We start from the raw sequence: 27,284 nt of genomic DNA, 5'->3' as shown, positions 1-27,284 counted from the left end.
ATTTCTAAAGCACAAATTTGAGAGACACAAACCATAACCTTCGTCAAATTCTATTGATTTGACATGTCACCAGGCTAGCCTGTATTCAGGGGGTGGGGATCATACAAGGGCCTGAACACCAGGATACGGGGAGCACTGGGGACTATCTTAGAGGCTGTCTGGCCCTGTGGGCTTTGTTCGTGACTTGTAAACATTTAGACGTATGGAATGTGGCGTTCCACCAGTCTTACAAGAAGACCCTTTCCTGTGAAGCCCATGGTGCTTCTCCTTGCTGTTCCCCCAGTGCTCCACCTCAGGAGCCCAACAGAACCCAAGTGCTTCCCTCTGAGCCAAGCCCAGAGTTGTGTCCACAGAGCCGTCACCCAAGAGCCCAGTGCTGCATCCTGGACAGATAAGTAAAACCCAATTCAGAGGGAGCTTCCGTGAAGGACAGAAATTACCACCTCCAGTTCCAATTACTGGCTGAGCTAATTACAAAAGTAATTGCAATTGAAGGGTCTAATTACTAGGCTGGGCCAGAGAAGCATTTCCTCTCTCCCTGCCTTCCAGGAGTCTCCTGCTGCCTACTGGGGGGTTGCAGACAGAGTGAGAATCCCATTCTTCAGGGAATAGGAGGTTTAGCCTTGGGCCCAGAGACCAGACTGCTATAGATGAGCCTGATGCCTTTCCTATCCCAGAAGGCTGGCCCTGAGGGTGGCTTCTCCCTTTGGGCTTCTGCCCCAGCCCTAGACACTAAAACCACCTGGTCCACCTCTGTACCACCAAGAACCAAGAATTATAAGCAGTGGGTTCCTCAGTCATAGCATGCAAGTCTTGGCCCTCTCTCTTCCCCCTCCTCGTGTGCCCCTAGCACTGTGTCTCCCTGCCTGCCTTGCTGTGCCATCATCCTTCTCAGAATACTTCTCCATGCCTCCCTAGCCTGTAAATTTCACACCTGACCTGAAGGACTGGCCCATTCCTAGCACTTGCTACCTGTGGCACTCAGGCCTGCCTGGCCCATCTGCCCCAGGACACCAGCCTGTCCTGGCTGTGGGTGAGCCCAGCCTGTGGACAGCATACGGCAGGTGCTTATATATAGCTGGAAAGAATGAGGATAAACTGGGGGAGGCCCAAGAGGTAGCTGCTCTCCTCTGCCTGACAACAGCTCCCGCTTTCTACTACCTCCCAGGAAACCATAACCAATAGCCTCCTTGAGCTGTCCACCCTCAGCATGGTCCACCTTCAGGAGGCTGGGCTGGGGAAAGGACAGTGTGCAGCCTGGAATCTGGCTTAGGACTGCTTAGCCAAGGAATAGCCAAGTTCCTCACAATGGGACCCAGAAGAGGGTGGGTAGGTTCTAATGGGCACATACTCTGGTCTCATGGAGTCATTGCTCATGAGCTAGATGGCCTGGTCTGAGCCTTCTAAAACACAGAACCATAATAGGAGCTCTCTTGCTTGAGTCTCAGAGTCCCACAAGGGAAGCTTCTTGTTCTATAGAAAGAAACACAGGTTTGTTATCAGTTAATTCATCATGTAGAGCTCCTTTATTCCATGCTGCTTCCCCCAGGGTCTCCAGGGCTGCAGCCACTCTGCCCTTCCTGGTGGCTCTGCCTGCTCTATGTGCTCATACACCCTGCCTTTTCTCCTCCTCTAGCCAGGGGCAGAGCTAGGCTTGGTGGAGCCCCCAAGCCTTACACAATTTGGGGTGTATCCCTTAAAGAAAAAGAATACATGGTGAAAGTGACCCAAAATCTAGAACCCTGGTTAGTGGGCTCCCCGAGCTTTGGGGCCACTAGCTTTACAGCATATTTGCTTCTCCCTTTGGTCCCCATCTATCCCCATGCTCCTCCAAGACTCTCTCCACCTCTTGCCTTCTTTGGGCCTCCTTCCTCCACTCCCTACTTGTGTTAGTCAGTTGTTCATTACTGTAACAAATACCTGAGCTACATCAATTTATAAAGAGCAAAGCTTCACTTTGGCTCACAGTTTTGGAATTTCCAGTCATGCTTGATTGGCCTTGTTGCTCTTGGGCCTGTGGCAAGGCAGCACAATCTGGTGGGAGGACATGGTGGAGCACAGCTGCTCACCTCACGGCTGGGAACAGCAAGAGAGACAGGAATAGACCAGGTCCCACCGTCCCCCTCAAGGACACACCTACAATGACATAAAATGTTTCACTAGACCCCACCTCTTAAAGGTGTCACCACCTTCCAATGGAACCACTGGCTGGTGACTAAATCTGTAACACACAGGCTTTGGGCATACATTCCTTATCCAAACTGTAGAACTATTTACTCCTGCCTGGGTCAGGGCTCCCATGATCCCCTGCACTTGGCTGCAGGTATGTTAATCTCCCTGAATTGTGAGCATCTCTTGTGATTCTGACCCTCCTATGAGTCTGGGGGCAAGGCCATGCCAAGTCATCGGCATTTCAACCTCAAGAGTGCCATTCTCTCTGGAGGTATAGTAAATGAATTAATGAATGAACGCTTTCCCACAAGTAAGCGAACACATGAACATCTATTATATGCTCCAGCAAACTGAGACATTAGCTGTCCAAAAGCAGAGGTTGCTCTAGCAGGAAGGTCTTCAATCCACCTATTGACAGGAACCAAGCTGAAACTCCCAGTTTACCCATCTAACACCCCAGGAGTCCAGGATTGGAGAGTCCAGCAGGGGGCAGTGTAGGACCGTGAATGTCCACCCAGCCAGCACCTATAAGTAAGCGCCTTCTCCTAAACCCTGCAGAAATCTTCACCCAGCTCCATCCTCCTGAAGCTTACATTACTTGTTTAAACAGAAGGAAACCAGGACTAAGGATCCTGGTGGGTCCAAGATCAAACCCCTTTTCTATCATTTCCATCCAGGCTCCATGAACTTAAGAGAAATTCTTTCCCCTCTCTGATTCAGGAACCTCCAACGTGCGTGATTATTATTGATGCCCTTGAAGGCTCTCTGGAAATGGTAATCTCCCAGACACAGGTTACTGGTTAATTCATCATTAATCAATTGTCTCAGTCTACTATCTGATTTCCAAATGAGGCCACATTAACCTAACTTGAGCTTAGGAGGAAACGTTAAAAATGCCAACCCCAAAAACAAGTTATAAAAAGCTCTTAGTCTCTATTAAAGATATTCTGAAAGAAAATAACAACAACAACAACAACACCAAAAGACATCCTGAGCACCTTACTGATTTTATTTGTGAGGGAAATGAGAGGAAACACGAGCAAAGCCTTCTGGTGCCAGTTGGATTAGCAGTTAGGAGGTTTTATGGCATGGGAAACCACAAGCACAGCAAAGCTCTGGCTCCAACAGCTGGGCATTGGTCCTTGTCCCTCCACTGTCTCTTTTGTTTCCCATAAGCTGTGAGCTCCTCCAGGCCACAAAGGAGACTATTGCCTCCCTGGAGTTCCAGTGTCTAGCACAGGAGCTAGCATGGCTTCAGTGCTCAGTAACAGTGCATTGTATCACTTTGAGGAAGGCTCTGGGAAATATTTTCTTTCCCATTATCTGCTTGGGTTTCTGGCTTCATCACAAAAAGCTTTGGCTGCATGCCCTAAACACTGACTTGAGTGAACTTAATCTATTGGAGAGATGTCAGGAAGGCCAGAAAAGTGAAGGGAAAGCTGGAAGATTGAGTTCAGCAAAACCCAAAGCAGCTCAGAGGGCCCCAGATAGAGAAAGGCTTCTATTCTCAGCCAGGTTGCCACCACTGTGATGAATGACCTGGGGTGGTCACTCCTGGGATTCAAAATCCCCAGTCAGGCTGTCCCTCACGTGGCCTGTCGTGAAGAACACAGGCATCTTGAAGGATAGCTCCAGGACTATGCCACAAGCAATGCAGGAGTAGCAAGTACCCCACCCACCCACCCAGGAAAAGAGGCAGAGAGGCTGAATAGCCTAAGGCCAGCCATGGCTCATGACATAGCCCATTACAACCAAGTCCAAGCCTGAACTCCAGCCCATCACTCCCACTCTGGTCCCTGGGACCAGCCCTGCAGCATGGAACATGGAAAGGTGGGGATGTGGGAAGGGTATGCAAGATTCCTTCTTGAGAATGTGAGAGCCAGCTGAGGAGGAAAGGCTCAGGGAGGACAGGGCAGACCGAGAGAGCAATGGCCTCTGTGCAGAAAAACCAGGCTCTGGCCCATCATTACAGCTTGCTAGCCATCTGCAGTGCAAACTGTGGCAGGTCCTTGTCTTCTCTGGGCCTCAGTTGTATCATCAGTAAAGATTTTTCTGGGTGAGCTTATCTGCCCTCTGCAGTCTCTTTGTCTAACAGAGGTCACAGAGATGTAAAAATTCAATTTTCATCCACCACTACCACCACACACTCACTCACTCACTCTCACGTGTGCATGCAGAGACGTGCACATGCACACATACTCACACTTCCTCATTGGGCTCTAGTGAAAAAGGGGGCCCTACACATCTCAGTCATTGTATGACTTGGGTCTAGATGTCTCCTCAAAGCCTCATGTAGTCAGAGGAGGAGCTTTTCAGAGGTGGCTGGATCTAGAGTGTGTGATGCTGGGATTTTGAGTGTGTGATGTTGGGATTAAGGATGTGTGATTACTAAACTAGTCCACTAATTGGTTTGGCACAGTTCTGGGAGTGAATAATAAGAAGGAGCACCCTGGGTGTGAGTGCTACCCTCCCTAAGGGCATGTAGCCTGGATAGAATATAAGGGACAGAAAGGGCTGCTGCTATCACTTGCTACTTGGCTGTTACTTTGCTACTTTTTTGCTTTGCTGCCTTCTGCCCACCATGAACTGTTTCTCCTCTGCGATGCCTCTCTGCCATGCCACCCTGCCTTGGAACCAGCCAACTATAAACTGAAACTTCTACAAACTGTGAGCCAAATAAACCTTTCCTCCTTTAACTTTGCATGAGGGTATATTGTCTCAGCAATGAGAAAAATAACTGAGACAGTCAATAAGCAGGGAGTTTCTAGTTAGAGATTGGCTGGAGTTCACTCTGCCCATTCATTAGTTGTGTAACTCTGGGCAAGTTATGAGTGTTAAAGCTTATTGGGAATCTGCAACCTTTAGCTTTAGCCTTCTACCAGGAAACCCAGGCCATAGATTCCAGGGTGAGCAATGCAGGAGGAAGGTGGATCAGCAAAAGTGCATGTCAGGAATTCTGTTTATACCCAAAGGTGGTGCCCACCAAAGCCACATATGTTCATTAGAGTGGTGTTGACTATCATAAAATTAGACCCTGAGGTATGTGAACACCAGGAGTCAGTTTCTTAATTGCCCATGTAATAGTCCAAATCTAGAAAGCCCAACCAATCCCCAAATAGCCCCACACTTCTGAGGATGTCTTTTCATTTCTGCTCGCAGACTGGACTGTTCTTGCTTGCATAACAGAAGTCCCCAACTTCTCTACCTACCTGAGATCTCTATGTCATCTCCTCCCATTGTCCAATCCCTGAACCCATCCTACTTAGTTTAGATTTGTTGTTATGACAACATCCTCGCCTCGAGTTACCAATATCTTTATTAACTGCAGTAATGGAAGATACTGAGATAAATAGATGGAAACTGAATAAGGGTTCAACTCATCAGAACTTAGTTTTCTTTACATAATGGTTTGTGAGCCCTGTGATCATAATCAGTGGGAAAGTGCTCTTCATGATAATCCAGGTGCCATGCTTTATCCACTGGTAGCCTCCTGCCCTTCATGACAGGACTTTGTTTCCATCTCTGTCAACTGTAAGAAAGGAAGAAAATAAGAATGGACTCATTGCTCCTTCAGAAGCCTCAGCTCCAAAAGAAAGCCCATCACTTCTACCCACATTCCATGGGCCAAAACTCCAAAGTCATCCCAGGCCACAGCTAACTCCCGGGAAGAAGAGAAAAAAAGATTTAAGGTAACAGCCACCAATCAAGGCAATGGCCCATCGTTAATCTTTGGTAGGTTTCTCTCTGACTCATATCACATACTTAGTGGTACATCTATTGTCATCCATTCATTGAGAAAATGTTTCCTTAACATCTACTCTGCAGGCCTTATGCTGGGAATCAGTCATAAGAGATGAATCTCCATTCTTCTGAGCATGTGTTTGCCTTTCTGCTCTGTTCAATGACTCTCCAATCTAACAGAGGACCTAAAGAAATATTCAGTTATGACCCAAGGTAATTCAAACTGATGGAGTATGTGCAAAAAAGAGAGCGTACAAAGTGTTGTCCGGATGGAGGAGGAAAACAGGGCAAGTCCTGAGCAGTGGGTGATCTTAGGGTGTGGCTCAGCCTGCAGGGTGTGGTGGGCCTAGTGGAGAGCAGTCCTTCAGTGGAGAGTCCTTAGGAGATGGTTCTATCTTTAAGTGAGGAGGGTATAGGCCAGTACAATATCCAGAAAGGGATATACCAGGTACCAAGGGGTATAGTACCTTCCTATTAGGGCTGTAACAACTGACAGCAAACTTAATGACTTAAAATAACACAGATTTATTATCTGACAGTTCCAGATGTCAGAAGTCCAAAATGAGTGTCAGTGGGCTAAAATAAAGGTGTGGACAGGGCTGCATTCTCTCTGGATAACTAGCAGTCCCCTGTCTTTTTTAGCTTCTGTTTTTGGTACCGGGGATCGAGCTCGGGTCCTCGCGCTTGCACAGCAGGCGGCGAAATCACTGAGCTAAATCCCCGGCCCTTCTTTAGCTTCTTGAGTCTGCCACATCCTTGTCTCCTGCTCCCCACTCATGGACTGCACCCCTCTGACCTTTGTTCTTGTCACACACCACACTCCAGACTCTAGCATTCCTATTTATAGTCATACATCATTTAATGATGGAAATACCTTCTGAACACTGCATGGACAAGTGATTTCATAGAGGGACAAGGCAGGCAAACTGTTTCCTGATAATTGTTTTCTTTTTTATAAGTAGATAGAATATACTCTAAAATATGACAAAATGGTACTATAGTAAATACATAAACCAGTAATACAGTTGTTTTTATTTTTATCAAGCATTAGATACTGTACATAATTGTGTGTGCTGTATTTTTATAGGACTGGCAGTACAGTAGGCTTGTTTACACCCGCATCTCCAGACACATGAGCAATACTTGCACTACTATGTTAGGACAGCTACAGTGTCACAAGGCAATGGAATGATTCAGCTCCATTGTCATCTTCCGGTCTGTTGTCGACTGAAACGTCACTATGTGGCACATGTCTTACAAGGATGCTTGTGATTACATTGAGCCCACCAGATAATCTGGGATCATCTCCTCATCTTGAAATCCTTAGTCACATCTGTAGAACCCCCTCTGCCATGTAAGGCAGCACAGTCACACATTCCTGGGATTAGGATGTGAGCATCTACAGGGGCCACTATTCAGCCTACTGCAGCTGGTCATTTGTGCTGCAGCCACCATGGGGGCACTCAGACAAGAACAGGAGCATCTGTGCAGATGGCCTGCACCCAGTGATGGGAGCCCCAGATCTCAGAAGTGGAAGGAAAGGCAGCAGCAGCCAGAAGCAGGGAGCCCATCACAGGATCAGGCCTCTGCCATGGACATCTGTTTTGCCTGCCCTAAATCCATTCTCCCTGTTCTGATAACTGTACCCCAATTTTCCTTATGGAAACAGTTCTCTACATTCTTAACCCTGGCTGGCCCATGACCCAGTTAAAGCCAACCAGAGCCTTTCCATCCTTGATGCAGAGGTGGGCACTGCCCAAGCCAGCCTCCCTTGGAACTTATTCCAGTGTTTTCAGGGAGGAATTTGCTGTGGGAGCCATCTTTGGGAGAGCCCTTCTGAGATGACACAGGTGAAAGCAGGCTCCAGTAATGGAAGGAGATCATGATGAGAGTTTTGCAACTAGGTATGCCTACAGCCAACTCTGGACTTCTCAATTATGAGAAGCAAAAGAAAATGAAAACCCAGGGCCGGGGATTTAGCTCAGTGGTTTCGCCTCCTGCTGTGCAAGCACAAGGACCCGAGTTCAATCCCTGGTACCAAAAAAAAAAAAAAAAGAAAAGAAAATGGAAAGCCAGCTTAATCCCATTTCTAGCAGTGGGAACCAAGTAAATGTTGATGAATCCAGCCCCTGGCATTGGTGTCAGGTTTAAAGGCTGTATGTTTTTTATCTCCTCCCCAGTCTTCCCCATCTGTATTGCTTCATTTTCTGTTGCTATAACAAAATACCCAAGCCTGAGTTCTTCATAAGGAAAAGAGGTTTATTTAGCTCACAATTCTGGAGGTTCAAAAAGTTGGTGCCAGCATTTGTTTGCTCTGGTGAGGGCTTCTGGCTACATCACTACATAGTATATGGTATCATGGTGGAAGCATGTGTGAAAGGGAGAGATCACATGACAAGAAGAAGATTCAAGAGCCAGCCTCACTGATTTTATAACCTGCTGTCTTAGAAAATACAATTTCCCCAAAAATAAGACTTACCTGGAAAATAAGTCCTAGCTGGTCATTACCATGGTGATGGCTAATGTTGTGCAAATTATATCTCACTATCCTCTTGCTTGGTGGCTATTCTGTAATGGCAGGTGAGGCAAAGATAGGCTGATTGGGGCTAGAAATTTTGATCTCCAGTTTGATCCAAGTTGATTATTTTCCAGTTAGGTCTTATTTTGGGGGGAAATGTGGTAACTGGAGTTCCTTAAGAACTACATTAATTCTTGCTGAGGATAACTCCTCCAATACCCTAAGTGCCTTCCATTAGGCCCTGTCTCTTAAAGTTTCTATCATCTCAGTACCACCACATTGGAGACCAATCTTGCAGCACATAAATCTTTGGAGGACATTCAAACTATTCCCAAGCCATCGTGCCTGCCATCAATGCTGTACTCCATGCCACCAGAGCCATCTCTGGTTCTGATCTTTTATGCTCCCATCTTTGCCCGACCCTGCCTTAAAACCCCAATGTCTCAGGGTGCCACCTCCCCCAGAGTGCCTTCTCATAGCCCCCCTCAACTTCCCTTTCCTTTCACCTCCAAAAGAATGAGCCACCCACCTTAGCTCTAGTCACCAGCAGACCCAGGAACATGATCTTCCTTAATCTGTCAGAACCAGATGCTAAGCTGCAGGAGAGCTAACAGCTGCCATCTGAGATCAGGAAGAGAAAAGTATTATTGGCCTTGTACCAAAAGTTGTTGTGCTCAATTCTTGACAAGGCCCCAAAAGTCAGCATGGGGTTCTCACCCTGTATCTTCCCTGCAAGCCCAAAGTCACCCCTTGGTTCATCAGACATCCCCAAGACAGGGAGTCAAGAAGTATCATTGAGGGTCTCAGTGCCTGAGTCCTTCTGTGTCATTTCCCAATGGTCACAAGTGTCTATTTGAAAGCCTCCAGAGACAGGGCACTTGTCACCTGCCTGGCAAATCATTCTCTGATTGGACAGTGTGTCCAGGTCTACCTACTAAACTTAACCTTTCCTGCATCCCTCCGGGAAAGCCTGTCCACATGGCTCCCCCAACCCACTCTTCAGCCTCAACATTCACTGGCTATGCAATGGGACAATATCTCAGGTTCCCCATCCTGTTACCCCTGCTCACATTTCCACAGGCCCCTCCCTCTTACCCTAAACATTCCAGCTGTTCCCTGCGGAAGTCTCAACATGGTCACACAGGTCTGAAGGCAGAAAACAAGGTTCCGGAATCTCTAGAGCCCTTACTCTCACCCCGGGTAAGCATATGACGTTAGCCAAGCATAAGGAGGGAGAACTTCTGCCATGCTCAGATCAGCTCCTTTAGGGCTGTCAGGGCACAGCCCAGGCTGAGGTGGCAGAAGGAGGGCTTCACATGGGACGTGGTCAGGCCAGCCGTCCACTCCTCTCCTACCAGATATTTACCCTGAGATTCCCAGGCTATGGGAAGCCAGGTCAGAGCATTTCCTGCCAGAGGGACCTACAATTATGCCCACAGAGAGCCCTGAGCCGGGGAGATGTGACCTCACTTTGGCATCAGCATTGGCCGTTACATACGACGCCAAACACCCCAGCTCTTCAGGGTTTCTAAAAAACCTATCATCCCTTTGCTACCTATGGATGGGAGGAGGAAGAAGAAAGCATTTCAGAGCTCATATTGGATGCTGGGGCCTTTCCCATTCCCCTTAAGACAATGTTATTCACCCTTAAAATAAAAATAATAATCCTTCTGTTTTCCCTGCTTTAGATAGCAGAGCTTCATGCTGATTCCATTCTGGGACCTGGTTCTTGCCTCTCAGCCCATGAGGTTTGAGGGAAAATGGGCCCCATCTCAGCTCCAGGCACGAAGTCCCACAGAGCTGATCTGTGAGTCCCAGTTTCTCAGCTTCAGGTTTGGAGCAGTGTCGCAGGACTCTTGGTGTCCCCTTCAGTGAAGCCACTGAGAGGAGGGGATTGAAGCAGAATCTGCTGTGCTCATGAGTGAGGACAACACAGGACATCAGGGTAGGGAAACTGACATCAATCCTGACTCCATCCTTCTATCTTCTGGATGCAGTCTCACCTTTGGCTAAAGCCAACCCCTTGGAATATTCAGTTAGAAAACTCAATAAATTCCTCTTTTCCTCAAGCCAGTTTTTTAACCCAACTACTGATACAACAGCAGAGACTTGACAAATACAATAACCTCAAAATGGAACCAAAATATCACATGTGCTACAAGAAAAAAAAAGGGAAAGAATTAACATTTTAATAGTAGTAATTAAACAAACAGGAAAACAATCAAATTAAATAAGAGCATTTTACTTATCTAGAAGGCAGTACTTAAGGAGAAAATTATTCATTTAGGGACGAATAAGGAAGAATAGTCAAAGTCATGGAAACAAGGACTAGAATGGTGGTTGCTAGGGGCTGGGGATGAGGGAAGGAAAGAGTTGCTGATCAACAGGTATAAAATTTCAATTATGCAAGAGGAATTGGGGTGGGGGTGTAGCTCAGTGATACAGCATTTGCCTAGCATGTGTGAGACTCTGGCTTTAACCCTCAGCATCATTTTAAAAAGTCCTACAGATTAATTAGATCTACTGTACAACATGGTGCCTGCAGATAACCATGCTGTATTGGACACTTAAGATTTTAGGAAGGTAGACTTCACGTTGGATTCTTATTACAGTAAATTAAAGAAAAACCTTGAAAACATCCTACAGAACTGTAAAGACAAAAAGATAAGAAAGAAAATGACAACTTCTAAAAATTTAAAGAGGTAGCTGAGTACCAGGAGGAACAGCATGCTGATCATATGCTAGGTGCTCCCCATCTATGATTGTGCTCAGTCCCCCACCACCCCACACATTCCATGGTATGAGACCCACTCACTCAAAGGAAGATAACAGTATTCAGAAGGAACAGACCTCTAGCCAACCATACACAAAATTGCCACCGAACTCACCCCATGTCTCATCACATAATTCCGTCAACAATCATTTGTTAAGTGTCTTTGGACTGCCATATACTGGGATGGCGCTGTGATCACAGTGTCCATGGTCACTATGTGAACAAAGTGGGAATCTGTGCTAAAAATCAGGGCCAGTGACAATGGGGACCAGGCCCCAGAGGCTGCTTCCATCTATGACCTCTTCTGGGGTCTCTAAACACAGAAGTTCAAGGATGATGGACTATAAAAACTGTATGTATAGGGCACTACACCCTCTGGCCCCAAGCCCAGAAATCATTTGTTCACAGGATCAGCACATCTGTCTGTCTCTAAGGCCAGCATACCCTCTTCCCCCAGAACCAGAATGCCCACCATCCCCAAGATCAGCAGGCCCTCTGGTCCTGGCACAAGCACAACTCCTGTCCTTGGGATTGGCCTGGTCTCTGCTCTGGATTAAAGCACTAATAGCCTTGCCTGAAACCCACCAACTCTTCCTTACGTAAACAGGAATGAATCTCCTTCAGATAATCACATAACATCTGCCCACCAGTTCAAGTGACAAGAAAGTCCTTTGTAAAACTTCTCTAAATACCATCTGGCAACTATGTACCTGATGAAAAATGCAAAGAGCTCAAAGCCCCACAGGGTGAGCCTGGACCCAGCCTTACCAGAGCAGAGCAGAGGATACCACCCTGTCAGCACCCAGTGTTAAGCTGTGAGCCTACATAGGCTCCTGCTTCCCAGAATGTCCCCTGACCTCTGTCACAGGAGAAAATGGCAACCCAGAGAAAGGCAAGTGCATAGTGATACGGAGTAGAGAAAAACTTGAACCCAGACCCTTCTGTCTCCAGAGGCCATCCTACCTCATCTTGACACCATGGCCAGCTGAGAAACAGAAATTGACACCCTTGCCAGCCAGAAACATTCACTAGGCAGAAGCAGAACTGAGCTCCAAAACAGACAGTTCTTTATTGCTGCGCGAAGAAGCTAAAAATCCCCCCTCTCTGCTATCTGCAGAGTGGGGTTGCAGGAACTCCAAGGAACAAAGTCACTCACACTCTGCCCTGACATCCTTAGAATATATTGCAGCACTCTGAGAACAGTCTCCTTAGCCCCATAAATAATTGAGAAACCATGTGTCCTGTGGCATTTCTGCTGAAATCATCACTCACCCACGCACTCTGTGCTTCCAGCAGAGCCAAAGAAATTCTCACCAATTTTTTTTGTAATGCAGCTTTTTGTTGAAACTGGCTTTTAAATTTTGCATTCACTGAGCACCTTCTCAGTGCCCTGCCTTGGCTTAGGTGATAGAAAGCTAGGGACAATGGACTCACAGCCTTGTCCTCAAGGAGTTCAGCCCTTGCTTAGTGGAGAGAGAGACCCAAAAGACCATTAGAATTGCCACCATGTCAATTATTTACCAGAACTATGGAGAGACAAGAATAGGGAAGGAGGGAAGGGTGATGGATAGGTAGATGCGCTTGGCAGGTCTGGGCCTTGCAGAGTAGGGAAGGACAGAGCTGAACTCCACCCCCTCACAGCTCCATGAAATGGGAGGCAGGTAGAGGGGAGCCTGATGGTAGAGGGCTCTGCAGTCAGCCATGTGGCTCCTCTGTTCCCTCGGGTCTTCAGGAAAGCTTGCAAAGGCACAGCCTGACTGTGTTGCTTGTGGAGATGAGGAGGCAGCAGGGTGTGCACAACCATAGCAAACAGGCCACCCTGAGACAAGAGGTGCAGCTATGGAAGCTGAGACCACAGAGCAGCTGGGCCAGAGGCACACAGACCTCAAGGAAGGCACTGGACCAGAACAGGTTGTCAGCCTGGGGAGGTGTCTTAGTTACTTTTCTCATTGCTGAGACAAAATACTCGACACCCACAAGTTAAGGGAGGAAGGGTTTATTTAGCTCACAGTTTGTAGAGGGTTCAGTCCATAGTTGGTTGGCTCCAGGGCAGAGAAGCAAAAGGCAGAGGGACATTACAGAGGGGAACAGTTCATGGTGACCAGAAGGTAGTAAAAGCAACAAAAAAGGGCCAATCAGAACTCCTTCTATCCCTTATATCTTATCCAGACTACTTAGGGAGGATAGCACTCACACCCTTCATCCTAGTGCCCTTGAGCCTAGCATTGCATCATGAGTCAATTCCAGCATCACACACTCTCGGTCCAGCCACCTCTGAAAAAGCCCCACCTCAATTGCACGAGGCCTTTGGGGGACATCTAGACACAAGCCATAACATTCTTCCCCTGGTCCCCCAAATACTCATCCACATCTCGCAATGCAAATGGCTTTTAGTCCATCTCTGAGAGTTGCCAAAGTCCTAACAGTTTCACTGTTGCTGAAAAGTGCAAGTCCAAAGTCTCCTCTGTGATTTAAGGCAAACTTTTCACTGCAAGGCTCCTTACAAATGAAAAGAAAGTTAAGCACGTCCAACATACAATGGTACAAGATAAACATTACCATTCCAAAAGGTACACATAAGGGGATGCAAAGCAATGGGACCAAAGCAAGACCAAACCCACCAGGGCAAATATTAAGTACCACAGTTCCACTTCCAGCATCCCCAGCAACCTGTAGCAAGTTGTGAACTCCAAAGGGCTTGGGTGGTGACTCCACCCCTATGGCACTGCCAGTGGTTGTAGCTCCCATGGCTTCTCTCTGTGGCTGGCTCTGCCCCCTCCTTGCAGTTCTCCTCAGACAATCCATGTTCCTGGCTTCTCCAAACTGCTGGAGTCTCCACTGCACCTTTGGCTTCACACTCTCAGCTTCCAACATTACCCTCTCTGGGGCACACTGCCTGACCTCCCAGGCCTTCTTCTGAAATCTAATTGGAAGCCTTCCTGACGCCACAACTCTTGCATTCTTCATGCACTTAAAACCAGCACCACATGGATGATGCCAAGATCTGCTGCCAGGTGGAGCAGTAGCCAGGCTTCCTTCTCTGTTGGTTGTCAGGGTCGAGTGCCTATGAACCACATCCCAAGGAACAACTTCCGTAGGCTACCACCATTCTGAAACATGGTCCTCTGGGGATCTCTTCTCAAAGGAAAGTCTTTGACCTCATCCCAGGAAACAAAACAAAATAATGATTTTTGACATTGTTTCTAGAATTTTAAAGTGAAAAATGATGGTACTATCCAAAAATTTTATTTGTGAACATGACAATAGATTTCTTTGTCATAGAGTCTATATCAAAACATCATACCCTCTAATTCAGATAGACTGTTGACTCCAAGGGTTTTGGTCAATACCATCACAAACCTTTTTCATTTGACATGCTCTGAATTTTGTTGTTTGGAGGAAGAGTGGGAGAGAGAAAGTGTGTGTGTGTGTGTGTGTGCGCACATGTGCACATGTGTTTGTGCATACACACGCACATGTTTGCTTGTGTGTGGCTCAGTAGTGTTCCATCAGGATCAGTGCCTGCTTGAGTTAGGAGAATCACATTCCTGGTTCTGTATGAGAAGTATGTATAAAGCAACAAGAAACATTAGCCCTCATTTTGTCTTAAATTACAGACTAATGTTAATTGTTCTCAGAACTGGATTTTTTCCCTAAAAATTAGAACAATTTTTTCTTTGGGGTTAAATGAAGTATTGTTAGCTGAAGCCAGTTTGACTGGTGAGAGAGATGTCAGACTGATGAAAAATGTGCAGTCTGATTTAAAACCAAACTCTGAACCCTTTTAAAGAACAATAAAATATATTTTACATGGAAAATAAAAGGAAAGTCTTTGACTTTTGCAATTTTGAGGCTGCAAAGGATGGAGTCCTGCTATGTCTTATGCTGCCCTCAGGCCATCTTTTCTATTCTCTTCCTTCTCAGCAATCAAGATATCCTTTGCTCTGTCTCTGCAGTTCACAGCTTTACTGGGGCTTCCTTTCTGGCCAAACTCACAACATTTTAAATCATTCTGCTGGGCTCTTTGCTCTTGATTCTCAACATAGATCAGGTTAAATGCCACCAACAGCAGCCATGCCACTGCTTTAACATTAGACTGTCTTGAAATTTCTTCTGCCAGATTAATTAGTCCACCACCCTTAATCTCAGTCTCAAGCAAAGTCTCTGGACACAAGCAAAATGCAAACTTTCTGCCAAAGCATAATACACATTGTCTGGAGCCCAACAGCCAATTCAGTCCTTCTTCCCAGTAGAAACCTCCTGAGCCTGGTCCTTACCTGCTTTCTGATCTTCTGAGCTCTGGCTAGAACTTCCCATACATAACAGCCTCAGGCATTCCAGCTCTATTTTTTCAGCTGGCATTTCCAAACCTTTCCTGACTCTTTTCCTTCCCACAAGCCAGCCCCAAAGGCTCCTAAACCGCATGTTCAGGTACAGTCACAGCAATGACCTCACTTCTCTGGTACCAACTTTGTATCTTAGTTACTTTTCTTGTTGCTGAAACAAAATACCTGACATCTACAAGTAAAGGGAGGAAAGGTTTATTTAGCTCACAGTTTGTACAGGGTTCAGGCCACAGTTGGCTGGCTCCAAGGCAGAGAGGCACATTGCAGAGGGGTGTCACCGAGAACAGTTCATGATGGCCAGAAAGAGACCAAAAGCAATTAAATAAAAGGTGGACCACAGCTCTTTCTGTCCCTTATATCTTATCCAGGCTACTTAGGGTGGGTAGCACTCACACCCTTAATCCTAGTCCTCTTGAGCCTAGCATTGCACCATGAATCAATTCCAGGATCACACACTCTAGCTCCAGCCACCTCTGAAAAAGCCCCACCTCATTTGCATGAGGTTTTGGGGGGACATCTAGACACAAGCCATAATAGGAGGCTAGCCAAGATCATCACCATCTTCCAGAGCCAGGTGGCTCTGGAAGGTGGAAATTTTATACAATTTTTATACCAGGTGGCTCTAAAAAATACCCGGTAGCAGAGCATGGTGGGATAGATGAACATAAAGAAAGAGGAGTGACTGACTCTAGGGTGGGGTGAGAAGTCTGGAAAGGGATTGAAGGTACAGGTGAAACTAGGAGATAGAGGAGGAGGTTGCTATGTAGAGAAGAGGGAAACATTTCAGACAAAAAAATCCAAGAGAGGGGAACATCTGTTGTCTTGGTTTCCCATCCTCCTTTCCCATCTTTATTTAGTAACCACACCCTGATTTTCCTCTAGGGCAGTGATGGTGAACCTTTTAGAGCTTTCAATAACACAAACAGACTGCTCCAGCATGCATGCCATAGGTTTGCCACCACTGCTCTGGTGAGTCCGCACTCTTGGTCCTTGAGGGCTAACACCATCCTCTCAGGTGCAAGAGTGGACTTATGATCCAGGCTTGGCTAATTGGTGCACTCCATTCCTTCAGCCATTGATTTACTGATGGACATATGACCCACATTAGCCAATGAGCATCTTCACTGGACTGCCTAGGAAAGAGATTTTATCTTTTTCCTGGAGTGGCTAGAGGTCAATATGAAGGAGTACCTATCTGAGAATGGAGCCAACAGAATGAAAAGCATATTCTTAAAGGCATCTTAAAGCATTTTGCATGCTTAAAGTTCCTTCTATCATTGAATATTTCATTACATAAACCAATTTCTCTTTTTTTCTTTTATTTGAGCCACCTTATCACACTTGTGACCTCCAGAACTGTGAATATTAATGCAAATGCCTACATGGGGAAGATGGTCAGTATGTCCAGGAAGGGGGAGATGTTCAGAATGAGCATGCTGTGGCAGGAAATAAAGTTGTGTAGGTTGGCTGTGACTGGGTCAAGCAGGGCCATAATGAGAAACCAGCAGGGGCCATACAATCTGGAAAGGACTGTGAGCAGAGGAATGGTATTCTCAATATATGTGTGTGGACTCACTGTTTATCCAAATGTGTTTAAAACCTAGAAAGAATTCCCAAGCAGTGTGTGAGCCAGACATTTTTCTTCTCTAGTTTTGCAGCACGAAGGTGCTATCCAAGGTACTGAGATCCCCAGGGGCTCTTCCAAGAAAGGGAGCAGGCTGAGCCTTGTGGGAGGAGATTGGCATGCCAGCTCATGCATTTGAAATGCCACCTAGTTCTGTTCCCTTGTGTCTGCACAAGTGGAATCAGGGCTGTGCTGCTTCCTGCTCCCAGAGGAAGGGAGAAAAGTCTATTTGTGTACCATTTACATCCTAAAGCCATCCTCAGAACACACACAAACCCTTTGTCTTTACTTCTGCCTAGCCTGATGGAACAAGGAACTGATGAAGTTTATGGGCAAGATCACCAGGCAATGAGTTCTTTATACTGGAGGATTGGTGGTTCGTAGGCTTCAAAATAGCCAGAACAACTGACACACTCATAGGTTTGGTAGTAAGTAGCATTAGTGTCCTCAATACTTCACTTGTCCCTACAGCCAAGCCCTTTGTCAGTGATTTTGGAGTCTTTCTCATTAAATGAATAGGGCAGATTTCCCCTTTTCCTTGACTTTAGCTATGACCATATGACTTGTTTTGTCCAACAGAATGTGGTCAGAAGTGACAGTGAACCTGTTCCTGGCTTATCACTTAAGAGGCATAAGTGCATCTACTTGTCCCCTACCACTTCCACCATCACTATGAGGAAGCACATACCAATGAGCCTGCATCTAGGTCACCCCTCCATCGCTACACATCTTATAAGTAGAGGCCAAAAGTGGCTATACTACTTGTAGGTCCCTCCGTGAAAAGAAAATGCAGGGTTCCTTGTTCAAAAATTATTAAAAATTTCAAGATACCTACAGCAAATCAATCAACTGATTGGAGGCCCTTCTTTGTTCAGGGCCCTATGAGACTGCTTAATGCTGCTTGAGTCCCACATCCAGGAAGTCAGCCCTGGTAGAGGTAGTGACAGCTTTTGTTTTAGATCAGGGGTCACTGAACAATGGTCCTCAAATCCAGTACATTCCACTGTCTATTTTTGTATGGTCCTAGAGCCTAGAATATATTTTTCACTTTTAGACAACTGAAGAAGGTTATTAGTTCATGATATATGAAAATTATATTAAATTCATATTTCAGTGTTCAAAAATCTTTATGGAATGCCAGCCACTCTTGTTCATTTGCCTCATCTGTCTGTGCCCTCTTTTTACACTGCAGCAGCTGAGTCGTCATCCTGACAGACACTGTGTGGTCCATAGTGTCTAAAACATTTACTTTCTGACTTTTGCAGAAGTTTGCTGATCCTCCTCCAGACTAGACGGAAGGTTCATCAATCAATTCCAGCCTAGATCAGCAGAGTACCATGGATCTTTGAGAAGGAATGTTATTGGTTGGTAATCGATGTATGTTCCTGATGCTGGAGCTGTAGGTAAGTGCCAGGAGCCACCTGATCGGCTTGCACCTGAGTTAGTGTTTCTCAAAGGATGATATGTGGGATGCTTTCAGATGTACATAGGGGAGCCTTAAATGACAATGAATAGCATCATAAGAGATCATGGCTCTTTTTCATCCTCCTCAACTCCTTTCTCATTTCATCAAGGAGGGAGTCTCCACTTGGTGGTGATAAGTTTTTAACATTTTTCTCCCGGTAATTCTTAAGAACACACCATGGGCATATCAGGTAACAATATCCCTCAAGAATAAAATGAGTGCTTCTGTTGTACTTATTTTTATGATTTGCCTTCTATTTCTGACAAGCAATAGTAGTCTTCTATTTATGTCAGTGTTCTTGGTTTCTTTTTAAAATGCAATTATTTATGTAAAAGTTGTGAGTTTATCTTAGCAAAATTTAAATGTTTTACTTTAATAAAAATAATGTCAATCATTGTGCAAATACAAGAAAGTATGAGAAACAACCACAAAGGAGGTGGACAAATGACTGAAATTTGGGAAATACTGATAGAAATGACATCTGTGAACTTTCCTTTCTATGACTACAGGGTGTACTGCTAAGCAATTAGATCTGGGACAGCATTCTCTGACTCAGGCTCGATCTCTGCGGCTTACTACTGTGTAGCCTTGAATGAGTTTCTTTACCTCTCTGATCCCCATTCTCTTTGCAGCAAAATGGAGGTAACACTGCCTTTTTGGCTATAATGTACACTACTGGCTGCCTGCCAGCATGCTTCCTCCTTCAGCCCATGCTCACTGAATCCCAGTTCTCTTTAGCTGTTGGCTTCTCCCAGCTCCAGATGTGGTTCGATTACCCTTGCCCCTTGCCAGTGACTTGTTCAAGAGTAGATGTATAATCCAGTGCTGGCCATGAGGGCACAAGAGATTTTTGAGAAAGTTCTGTAGCTCCTGAGAGATATACTAGAAATAATGTGGGTTTTTTACTTTGTGTGGGTATTACCAGGTCTAGATGTGAGTCCTAGGACCAGTGTAGCTATTTGCCTCCAGCTAGAAGATGAAGTCAATGTCAACTACAAGAGAAAATGTAGGTGGATGGGCACCAGGCATGATAATGCTTTTGTGCTAACTCTACATCTGGAAGTAAAATCTGTGATCTGGGAAATGTTCTCATTTAAGCCAGCTGGATATGGAGTTTCTAATTCAGGTTGAATATCCCTTATCTGAAATGCTTAGGACCAGAAGTATTTTGGGAATTTGAATTTTTTAAGACTTTGAAATATTTGCATATATAATATGTCCTGGGGAGGGGACTCAAGTCTAACCATGAAATTCATTTGTATTTTATATATACCTTATATACATAGTCTGAAAGCAATTTTATACAATATTTTAAATAATATGTGCATGAAATTAAGTTTCATGCTGTGAATTTTCCACTTGTCAATGGTCCCAGATTTTTGAATTTTGGGGTATTTTGCATTTTGTATTTTCAGGTTGGGGTTGCTCAACTTGTACTTGCAATCAAAAGAATACTGATACAGATATTGGTAATTTATGTTCCAAATTCAAAAGCTACATTAATTTTTCTTTAAAGTGGCCTGCTTGGTCTGACTATTATTATACAGGCAATCTTTAGCTCATAAATCTCTGCAGCAGGGAAGACTCCCATTTGCTGGGCAGTATTACTTCCCCTCTTGTTCCTTGGGAACAGAACTCAGATTTTATCTGGAGTAGCACTGCACCCAGTTAAAAGACTCCATTTCCCATGTTCCCCTCACAGTTAGCTATGCCTACATGGCTGACTTCTGGCCAGTGATGTGTAAGTGGAAGTGAGTTATGGGAATTCCAGGAAGGCTGCTTGAGTGGATCAGTACTCTGTTTTCCGACCTCCCTCTTCCTCTTCCTTCTTCCTTAAATGGAAATGTGATGACTGGAGCTTCAGAGGTCTTCTTGGGCCATGTGGTGACCTTGAGGATGGAAGTTGTATGCATCAGAGCATAAAGGTGGAAGGATTCCGGGTCCCTGATGAATTCCTAAAGCTGCCATACCAGCACTCACTGCCAAATTCTTGACTACTTTTATGCAATACAGTACACTATTATATGTTTAAACCACTATTACTTTGGGATTTAATCCTGATTGATACTCTATTTAATTGAAAATATCTTGTTCTTTGTCAAAAGTGTGATATCTGCCAATATTCAAAAGCATAACTAGAAAAGTTTCAGATATACAAAAGACTTGAGATTTAATATGCTCTTTATTGACACTCGGGTTCTCCAAAGAAACTTAGAGGTAACAAAAGAACTTAAAAGATGATTTATTGAATGTACTCAACTATGAATCTAGTGCATATGAAGCAGCCAAGTAATGATGCTACCTAGATTACTACCATTGGCTAATCCAACACTCTGATGTGTCATATGAGGAAATGAATGTCCAAAGTCTTGTAGCCACTTAGCTACACAGGCAAGACCAGAACTCATGTTTTTCCACCTTTGTTGCAGTAATCTTTCCCCTATCCTGAGTCCTTTGGCAAAGCAATAAGTTTCACCATGCAGGAAGTGTCCAGGGGCTATGGGTGATGACACTTCCTCCCTGGAACCCCTTTGGGCAACAAGTTTAGGGATATAGTCTCTCACTTGGACTCCAGATTAGAGATTCCATGACTTGTTCAGGACCAGGATATAAAGGAAGTGTTGAAGACTTCTGTCCTCTTCCATTACATGTTCCCCTGTGTTTGTCTCTGTGATCCCAGTACATAAAGGAATTGAGGACAAAGTGAGTAAATAGTCTAAGCCACCAAATTTTATCCAGAACCTGTAATACAAGTAGGATGAGAGTTATGCTTTGAATCCCTCAAATTCATGTGTTGGAAAGCTAATTCTCAAGGCACCAGTATTGAGAAGCAAGACCTTTAAAAGTTGAATAGGCTGTGAAGGCTCCACCTTCATGGGAGATTAATGGTATTATCACAGGAGTGGGTTCACTACCACAAAAAGGTGAGTTTCCCCTCTTCTCTCTCTCTCTCCTGTATGCTTCTTTCTCTCTGCCTTTCTCCATAAGATAATGCACCATGAAGTCCCTCACCATTTGTGGCCCCTATAACCTTGAACTTCCCAACCTCCAGCAGTCTCAGAAATAAATCTCTGTCCTTTAAAACTGACCTCGTCTCAGGTGTTTTGATACGGCAACACAAAACACACTGGAACTGTGGGTTCATGGACTACTTCTTTCTTTCTTTGGGATTTTGCTTCCCCCCTTTCAATTTCCCTATCTCCTGCAGGGAAGGTGGGAGTCATATGACATTGGGGTGGCTGACACGGAAGAGTATAGAGGTGTCTCAACTTGATGACCCCAAAGGGAGGCTGACTGGAAGTTTCCAGAAACTGTTCTGATGATGCCATTCTTGCCAGAGAAGTATCTGCTACTGGCAGAACCTTATCAACATTTTCTTAGTGATGTTACTAAGGCAGCCAGCTTCCCCAAGCTGATGAATTTTGAAAGAGGCATAAAATAATTTTGAAGCTGAAAGGGTAATAAATTTTTAAAAGCTTAGTTCATTTGAAGCTTCTGTCTGAAACAGATTAATTCATTCACTGATTACAGATTTGGGGTGAAAGATTATTAGCGGATTCCAAGAGTCATGTTAGACATTAAAATATCTCTGACCATTTAATTCTTAACAGAACCCTGTGAGGCAGGAATTGTTGTCATGCTTCCCATCCCCTACCCAGCCATAACTGGGGGATCCAGACTCAGAGCCCAGCCTGTGAGACAGTGACGCTCTCACTATGGTTTCCATTCTGGGCCCAGCCACAACCTGGTCCTCCTGGCTCAGCCCTGGACCCAGTAAGGACAGATGGCCCACTTAGCCTGCCCAAGAATGATCTCTCCTGCTTGCCTGCAAGCTCTCAATGTTTCCATCCTGGCCAACAAGGTCAAAAGCTCTTTGGGGATAAAAGGGATGGGATGCCATGGGGTAGCGGTTGGGGTCATCTACTCCACTCTGGCTCTTCTTTGCTCAGAGAAGGCTTCCAGGCCCCAAGAAAGCAGAGGGAAGTCAGTCTCTAGGGGCAAAACAAGAAATCCCAGAGAAGAATCCACATGAAGCAAGTTTGAATTCCATAGAAGACCAGCTATAACAGAACTGTCCAACTAGGCAGGAATGGGCTTCCTGTCACTGAAGGTTTGGAAGCACAGGCCAAACTGTCTCCTTCCAGGAATGTGATGTGAGGAATCCCTTCTTTGGGTGATGCTGGCACTCAATGGCATTGAAATAATCCTTGTTCTGAAATCTTTGTAAATAGGCAGGAATGAAGGGGTTGAAGGGAGGGCTGGGCAAGGGTGAAAAATAAGAACCAAGAGAGACTATGTAAAGGTGCAAATTTCCAATGATGAATGTCATTATATTGTATACCTAAAATGTACCAATTATTAGAATGAATAATCGATAATGTAAAATAGGAAGCAAAGGTCCAAAGGGGTAGGGGTAGTGGGAGGGGCAGAGGAAAGGAAAGAAGGGAAAGGAAAAATGATGAGAAATGAAAAAAATGGAAATGAAGTCTTTTTAAATAGGGAAGGGTGGAAGGGGTGAAGGGAGGGCTAGGAATGGGGAAAAAATAAGAACCAAGATGCATTATGCAAAGGTACAATTCCCAATGAGAAATGTAATTGTGTTGTGTACCTAAAATGTACCAATAAAATAATTTAATAAAAATAAATAAATTTTAAAAAATAAAAATATTTTCCCCATCAAAAATATAATAATAATCCTTGTTCTGGAGATGTTAGCATAAGTTTATGTTGTATCAAGCACTTACTCTGATGAGCCCTCTTCCAGGGGCCCTTCAGATGCTCAGAGAAGGTAAGTGGCTTGTCCAAGGAGATATAGCTTGCTCTGTGTCCATCTGTCTCCTTTCTGGTGCTTTTCCCATTCTATACACTCCCTGAAGTCAATCTCTTTTGTAGAAAGCACTCTGGGTGTTCTATTATTCATATAACAAATACCACTACTATTTGTTGAGTTTGTGATGTCCAGGCAACCTTCCACCCACTGTACAGATGTTACCTAATCTAGTCCATCAAATTATCTTTCCCAGTGACATGAATGGACTGATCTCCAAAGCTGAAGTAGGTTGCCTAAGGCTACATCTAGTCAGCGGCAGAACAAGCCTGGCTGTGAGATATTCTTTGGTTAGCTAGCCATGAAGCATGTGGGACAGGAGGAGGACAGTGAGCAAAAGGAAGGGACAGGGCATAGTGGCACACATCTGTAATTCCAGCACTGTGGAAGGCTGAGGCAGGAGGATCACAAGTTGATCCTAGCCTGGGCAACTTAGTGACTTACAGAGACCCTGTCTCAAATGTTAAAATGGGGATCCCATGTGGACTTGTTGCCTTTTTCCACCTAGAACAGCAAAAAGTCCTGTTTCCTACCAACTTCAGGGCACCTGGTGTTTAGGTTCCTGTGATCCATTTGTTTATTCACTCCACAAATGTTTATTTCGCACAAGCAGTGTACTCAAACTCAGCTCATCATTTTCAATTCCATAATATTTGCTGCTCTGGGTCAGAGCTGATTACTTTCATGCACCCAGAGCCCAGAGAGAGGAAGTAACTCAGCCATCCTCACACAAGTAGGAGGAGTCCTTCAGTCCATGCCCTTGTTGCTGTGCAGCCACCCTTGCCCACTCTGTCTGCTGTCTGCAGTCCAGAGCCTGTTGCCTGAGCCATGTGCATGTGTGTTTGAAGGTCCTGGATTTCCCACCATCCTGGAACCTGTCACAGTTTAGCAGGTTACCATGGTATCGCTCCCTAGCACCCTGGGCAGCAGGGACCACCATCTGTTTACACGGCTGTCAGAGGAATTGATGTCATGCAAAATTGTCAGCTCAGCAGGGCGGGAGGAGGAAGAGTGGGTGGCTATGAAAGCTTCCAAGCCATCAAAACTCATCTCGATCAAGAGTCACTGCTCCCCTGGGGGAAATGGAGCAGAAATGGGGAACTAGGAAAGGACATTTCCTGAGAGGAAGAAGCAGGTAGCAGTAATAATGGTTAGTATCATCCTTTCCATTTTCTACAATCTTTTACAATTCACAAGCTCATGTAGCTCTCACAGCCCTGAGAGATAAGCATTGTCTTTTATTCCATTTCACAGATGTTCCAAAATATAAAACTGAGGTTCAGAGATGTAAAGCGTTTGCTCAAGGTCATAGGAAAACTGGAAGTCAAATCAGGAGGAAAAGTTCCCTGATTGTCTGGCTAAGTGAGGCTGAGGGTCTGCTTTGGACCAAGGAGAGAAGCAGGCCTGCCCTAGCATAGTCTTGTCCAGGTAAGTATAAGACAATGTGCTGTTTGCCACATCTGCCAAACATAGGAAACAAGCTTGGGCTGAGAACGGTGAGTCCTGAGTTCTAATCACAGCTCTGACACAACCATTGCTGTGAGAAGGACAGAAAAGTGGTAGCTGCCCAGGGCACAAATCTCCAAAAGACACCTAAATATCCCTGGAAATGTAACTAGAGAGAGAAGAAATCTGTTAGTTGCCTGCTCAGCATGCGTCCTCTCTTCAACCTGTTGATTCTCCTCTGGGGAACCAGAGATTCACTAGTCTTATTCCACTGAGGCTGGACAAGGCTGACCAGAGCTAATCGAGCCATCATATCTCAAATCCTGCCCATGATGGTTGGCTTAGGCAGAGTCACATGACCTAGGCCAATGAGTGTCAGGAGAGAGAATCGTTTTCTTCTGCTGGATTGCTAAAAGGAGAACTATAGACCAGAACTAGGCAGTGGTCTTGTCACCTTGAAGACAAATCCTGCCTGAGGAGGAGGCCAGCATCATGGAAAGCAAGGCCAGGAAGTAGCCTCTCTAGATCCAATCAAGTCTGAAACAGAATCTATTGGATTTACCAATACACTGCCTCTTTTGCTGAGCTAATTGAGTTGAATTTTCTGTCATTTCCATTTGAAATACTGTTTCGGTTTATCCCAACTCCTTTCAGGGAGAGAACATTGTAGGGTTGGGAGGAATTACTAATGAAGCTGGACAGGGTACGGTTAAGAGCTCTCATGGCAAGTTCAATAACAATAGATGATTACTACACCTCTTTCAGAGGAGTCTGGCTAACTACAGGGTTTGGGTTTTGATGGGGGGCTCTGCAAATGGACACCAGACCTGACCTGTGGAGAAGAAAATGGGCTGAGACTGCCACTGTAATCCCCCTTCTTCATCTTTCCCTGGTACAGTGCTCAGTCTCCCTCTCCAAACTACTGACCAACTATTTATAAATATTGATTTGAAAGGACTTGGGGTATTGACATACTTAAGTGATCCATTGCTCTCCAGCTAGCACAGGCAATACAAAGTTTGTTGACTTTGAGCAGATCCTTTTCCCTCTCTGGTCCTCAGTTTTCCCATCTGTAAAGTCAGGACTCTTATTTGCACTTTGCTGGTGAAGAAAGAGAAGCAGCGAGTAGAGTGGGCAAGATGTACATGGTGGTAGAGTCAGGATTGCTTAGAATCTCTCATGCATCACGTGTGATGTCATAGTCTTCCACTTCAAATAAGCAAGGGATTCAGATAGGAAGTTCTTCTTCCTTTAAAAAATACCAGTCCTTACTTCTTAAAAGATACAGATTGAAATATTTATGGATGAGATGATATCATGTCTAGGATTTACTTCAAAATATAATATGGAGTAGAGACATTTATAGCTAAATGGATGCACATTAAGGCGATACTCTTAAGTGAAATAAATAGGATACACATGTATAAATATGGAATAGTTTCTCTAGTGTGAGAAACTGAAAGTGTAAATGAGGACTAAATGGTATAATAGATAATGTGAAATAGGAAGAAAAGGGGCAAAGGGGAAGGGGAAGTGGGAGGGGCAGGGAAAAGGAAAGAAGGGAAAGGAATAAATTTGAGATAAGGAAAAAATGGAAACAAAGTCTTTGTAAATAGAGAGGGGTGGAGGGGTTGAAGGGAGGGCAGGGGAAAGGAAAAAAATAAGAGCCAAGATATATCTTCCAAAGGTGCACATTCCCAATGATGAATGTCATCATATTGTACACCTAAAATGTACCAATAAACTTAATGAAAAAAAGAAAGATGGCCATAATATATATATGTATATATAATATAATGTATTATATTATATATATATATATATATATATATATGGAGGAGAGTAGGGAACGGTATAGAGTAAACTACAGTTGTCCAGGAGTAATACACACATGAAGGCTTAATACCCTATTTCACCTGTGGTGTGTAGTTTGAAGTTTCTATAATAAAATATTAAAAATAAATAAAGCCTCTGGTCTATTGCTAGTATGGGCTTCTTTAACATGTTTCAACATGCTACACCCAGAAGCTCAACTGGAAGGAAGCAAAAAGAAGCACACCAGAATAATTGGTGGAGATAATAATTTGAGTGTGTGATTCCTGTGTTTTTCTCTTCCTCAATCACAAATAAGATGCCCAATTCATGCACTCTAACTACTAGACAGGCTGAGGCAGAACATAAATCAAACATGTTTCAGTATTTCTGGAAGAGGAGAATTTTATGGAAAGATGTAAAGAGGTTACCCCAAAGCTAGAAGGACAAAGCTTCTCAAGTCCCAGAGCAGCATGGAAACCACAAAACCACGAGCCCCCACAACATCACTGGGGACATCCCCATGGTGATCATTGGGTACCAATGTGCAGAGACAGGG

The 27,284-nt window shown here is 44.8% G+C and overlaps 1 long non-coding RNA gene across 2 annotated transcripts; it reads right to left on the bottom strand.

Moving 5' to 3' along the window:
• Positions 1–5,469: 5,469 nt before the first annotated feature.
• LOC110345495 (uncharacterized) lies at positions 5,470–26,296 on the bottom strand. 2 transcript variants are annotated; one of them, XR_002388882.2, is made up of 4 exons: positions 25,889–26,296; positions 8,961–9,052; positions 8,393–8,481; positions 5,470–5,701 (listed from the first exon to the last, which is right to left on the bottom strand). It is a non-coding gene; the product is annotated as an uncharacterized LOC110345495 (long non-coding RNA). The 2 variants fall into 2 exon arrangements; XR_015444773.1 differs by lacking the exon at positions 8,393–8,481.
• Between the last annotated feature and the right edge of the window lie 988 nt (positions 26,297–27,284).

Source organism: Heterocephalus glaber, unplaced genomic scaffold, assembly GCF_053883595.1.
Source record: "Heterocephalus glaber isolate CG9 unplaced genomic scaffold, H.glaber_assembly_v1.0 deba00001606, whole genome shotgun sequence".
Taxonomy (NCBI): domain Eukaryota; kingdom Metazoa; phylum Chordata; class Mammalia; order Rodentia; family Bathyergidae; genus Heterocephalus; species Heterocephalus glaber.
The sequence above is the reverse complement of the archived record's forward strand: the minus strand, read 5'-3'. Positions and strand labels throughout refer to the sequence as shown.